General features: G+C 36.8%; 1 long non-coding RNA gene across 1 annotated transcript; it reads left to right on the forward strand.

The window, feature by feature from the left end:
- The first annotated feature begins 1,269 nt into the window (after nucleotides 1–1,269).
- On the forward strand, nucleotides 1,270–2,763 carry LOC131705284 (uncharacterized). The gene is made up of 2 exons (XR_009310284.1): nucleotides 1,270–1,640; nucleotides 1,884–2,763. It is a non-coding gene; the product is annotated as an uncharacterized LOC131705284 (long non-coding RNA).
- The last annotated feature ends 1,910 nt before the right edge of the window (nucleotides 2,764–4,673 follow it).

Here is a 4,673-nt window from a genome sequence, read left to right on the forward strand (position 1 = left end):
CAGAAGATAAAGCCCTCGTATGATGTTTCTATCAGTGGCGGAGCAATAGCAGGTGCAGCAGGTGCAACTGTGCTCGGGCCCACGCGCCCCGAGGGGTTCTGAAGTTTTTTTTTTTATTATAACAATGATACTATCCTTCGCGTGTATATTTGCAGATGTTACACATTTGTGCATTTGTGTCACTGTAGCTGCCGGTGTGCGGTGCCAGTAATTCAGATTGTATCCTCCCTCATTTCAACAGGTATCGCTATTGTCTTAATCCCCCGGAGGCTGGTACGAGGGATGTCTTCATTGAAGGTTTTGGGGTACTATTCAGCACAGACATGTGCAGTTATATTCTGTGCACGATTCATCCTGTAGTTTAGACGGAAGCTGTCGGGTGCTGCTGCGGGCACCAAAATAAACTACAGCAAATCAACATGCCTGCATTTCTGATATAATAATAATAATAATAATAATAATAATAATAATAATAATAATAAAACGGTTTCCTATGTGAGACAATTTCTGCAAATGTCTGTGCAGAATTGTGAATTCTGTAATCATTTCTGTGATCGCAGAATTGGAAAATCCTGGTAGGATTGATGATTAAACCTGTTCGTTTATGATTAAAAAATAGTGTAGTGTTGGATGTTAAGATGTACGCAAAATACAATTAAAATAGTTGAGTAGAAAACGTTCTTATTACGTACTGTTTCATATATGCTAACATTCTGACAATTAAATATAGTTAATTATTGAATACTTGATTTGGTATGATTGATGTTTATAAATATGGGTTAAATTAACGTTTGGGGAGGGGGGGCATCGTCCTTTTCCTTCGTCACTGGTTTCTATTGTTATTAGAAAATGGATACATAAAAAAAAATCACATTTACAGTTTTTCTGTTCGTTTTTTGTTTTGTTTGTTTCCTCATTATTCTGTAAGTATCCGTTTGCTGAGAATTCCATTGTCACTCCACGCTTTGTGGGTATTTCCAAAGGCCAAATAACAAAAAAAGCTTCTGCTTACATGGAGATGTTCTTCAGTTAAGACACCTCGTAGAAAAGCGAACATAGTTTGTGAACTGTTTGTAAAACATTTAAAGAATAAAAGTACTGCTAACATGTATTTTTTTTTTTTTTGGATTTGAGTGCATGTTCGTGTATTTGTGTAAGTTTCAGTAATTAAGTTACTGTTAGGTACTAACATTTGTTAGAGAAATAAATAAAATGAAAAGTTTTAGTAATCAAAATATCTAGTTATCTGAAGTATGTGTTAATCGCGATCGTGCTGTTTGTTCAGTAACTTGCTCATATTGTGCGTTCATAAAGTCAAAGCCTCCTTCACCTGGCTTTACAACAGAAACGTCCCTTTGTTACTGTTATAAAGTTGCTGAAAGTAATCAGACTGCGTGCGGTTGTTTGATTTCAACTCGTCATTCAAACCGGAGACTAGTTGCTATAGTATTGTGGTTACTGTATTGCCGCCGACAGCAAACCCTATTCTCGATTACATGTATATATTTATTTTACTTTATTTGCTATAGGCCTACTATATTTAAATAGATAGAGAGGACAGAGAGGAAGCAGAATCGTCTATATTGACAGACAACATTCAGAGGGCGTGTACAAGAACGGATATTTTCTTTCTGTAGCAGGTGAGACCATTTTATTATTAATTATTGTTGCGGCGTTCCTAAAAATTTGCATATAACACACGACAGTTTCGCTTAGTGAATTAAGGCTGCTGTGTTTGCTTCGGTTTATTCTTTTTGGTCTGCCGGCTGCTTCTGTGAACGGCAAGATAACGCTCTCTCTCTCTCTCTCCCGCTTTGTTTATGTGTGCTGGTCTCCCCTGTTTCAAATGCTTTTATCCTTTCTTTTGTTTTATTGGTATTTAGTAGGTTGAACAGTCTGGAAAGGAGACTGGTCGTTTCGGTCCTCCCGAGGTAATGTATGGTTGTTTTAAACGATTTTCAGTAGTTTACTTGTTTTTTTTTTTTTTTAATGTATAATAAAATGAGCGTATTTTTTTTTTTTTTTTTTTGTAAACTGTTTGAATTATGCTTCTCTTGTTTGCGGTCACGCATATGTTTGTTTCTCTTTTTTTATAGGAGACGCGTTGGCCACTGTTTTGTTACTACTTTGATTTGGTTATTGTTTGCTTCTGTGTCATTTTGCTTTTGTTGATTTTTGGCCCCTGTGCTTTAGTGTTTACTGTTCGCTTTGATTCGCGTGTTTTAAACACTGTATCTTGTGTGTTTTCTTATGCTTGTTACTTAAAAAAAGGAAAACACCCGACTTGACTTTACTATTCCCTAGTGTTTAATACATTGTATACTAATATATCTGAGTGCAGCCCTTTGCGGTAAAAACAAAAGCTTCAACTGTCGGACGCTACAGTATTGTGTTTGTAAAGAAACTAAACTAAAACTCAGATCACTGTCTCCTCGTGTTTTGTGTGGTAGTAGTTATTCACGATTTGTTTTTTTGGCACAACTAAGATTTGTTGGCACTTGTATTGTTTTATGATTGGGTTGTATTTTTGTTTATTTTGTATTCTTTCCTTGAGCACTTTTCCCTGCAGGCCCCATGACGTTCCTGTGCTTTACCAAACATACTCTTGCTTGCTATGAGGCTGGACCTACTGTAGCATATAACAACTGTTAGTTAGCAAAGAAGATACATGTACTACAAAGCAAACATTTATTTTGTTTGGCAATTTCTGTATTTTAAATAAAATAATATTACCTTGCCTATGTTGGGGTAAGGTTTAAACCATGCGGTTTCCGTTGCTTTATTCTTTCATTTAATTGGAAGGGACTCAAGCGGGGATCACAATAGGAGATCTGATAACTCAGAGCTCCCCTTACTCCGGGTATAATTGAGAGGTGGCGTAGTCAAATCAATAGCCCAATAGGCTGGGTGCCACATTTCAACAAGATGAAAAAACTAAAATACACGAATACTGTATTTACGTATTTTTGGGCGGATTTATTTAGAACAGTGAACATATTGAAATATGACATTCGAGTTCATTTATCAGAGATGTAAACCCTCGTCTTGGCCAACCACGTTAAAAGAAATCTCCGATCCATTTCTATTATTTTTTTTTTGAGCGGTGTTAGAATGAGAGGATATACAAAGTGAATTACTGGCACCAGTAGCTACAATGATATAAACATGAAGGTAGCTTCGTATGTTGGTGGCATGGTACAATCATTTTATCTCTAATTTGGCTGGACTGTGTGCTTGGAAAGTAACGGCTTCATTAAGTCAATTTCCTGTTAAATTTTCTAACTGAATGGGTATAGTAAGACGGAGCCAGCTTGTGGAATTTAGCTAATGAAGCACCGCTCGGGGGCTCTGCAGCACGTGATTCAACGAAGCAAGCTGTGACACATTAAGAACTATACGCAAATATAAGCAGACAGCACCCTTTCCATTAAAACAGGAGGTGAGCGAAGTCATTTACAGCTATTGTACCGAGTACTCTCAGAAAAGAATAGTCTCACATTTCTACGGACGAGGTTCATTTGAGCTTGCTCTGGAACCCCCTTGTTATGTCCTTAGTTTACCATGGTAAAAGCACAGCAAAGTGTAATACAGTTTAGTGGGAAAGCATTGTAAAACACAAGAGAGGTATGGTATAGCATATTTATCCAATCTTGTATAGTGAACAACGAGTTCTGAATAGAAGATTTTGATACAATTGATAATTAGGGGAACCGAATTGGATGCTTCATATTCAGAACCTAACCAGAATACTGGTTCCAAAGAAAGTCCTGCTCTATGAAAGTCCCCCCACTCAGAAAACGTGTCTTTGCTCAGGCACTTTTACAATTGGGTCCCGTTGTTGCCACTGCCCGTCTGTTTTCAGCAGTGTGTGGTTGTTTGTTTCAGCACCATGGACAGGGCTCCGTGTCTCCAACAGTTGAACGAACTGTAACAGTTAATCAGCTATGCTGGAAAACGTCTTGCATTATAAAAAACCAATTCTAAATATGAGATTTCTGGCAATGTATCTTTTTTTTTTTTTTTTTTGAAGTCTGGGGCATAAATCAGGTTCTAATTATTTTAGAAGTTAATCTGAGAAACAACTGTATACATTGTATTAATCAGACTACAGCACTTGCCACATTTCCAAAGAATTTATTTTTTCTATGCACTACAATTTGTAAACTGACTTTTGTCTAATTATATTAATGCTGTACTGTACATTATAGCCATAACTGTACACTTTATATGAAGTCGTTCTGTGTCCTTTTAGACAAATAATTTTAAAAAATAATACTTATCGAATCAAATGGTTCTGATTTGACTTAATTAACCATTTTATAGAAAGATTAAAATGCTGCTGTAATTGTTATTAACCTTGCGTGGTATATTGAATGCAGCAGCCTAATAACATGCCCATCAAAAACTCAGAATCCTTTAAGATCGTATGTGGCTCAGTTACACCAATGGAATGGACAAATAATGCACACTATTGAGTATAAAAGGGGTTAACGTTCCCCCAAGGACAGGAGAATTATGAACCCCTGCCTGAGTGCGACAAGCCCCCGGCTCAGTGCAAAAAATAGGTCAGGTTTTTAAGCGATGCGCGATGGATTCACAATCCCCTCAAATTCAGATGCTAGTCAGTTTATTCAAAACTCTCTATACAGTATAACACTATAGTATAGGGAAGA

The sequence above is a fragment of the Acipenser ruthenus genome, chromosome 2 (genome assembly GCF_902713425.1).
Source record: "Acipenser ruthenus chromosome 2, fAciRut3.2 maternal haplotype, whole genome shotgun sequence".
Classification (NCBI taxonomy): domain Eukaryota; kingdom Metazoa; phylum Chordata; class Actinopteri; order Acipenseriformes; family Acipenseridae; genus Acipenser; species Acipenser ruthenus.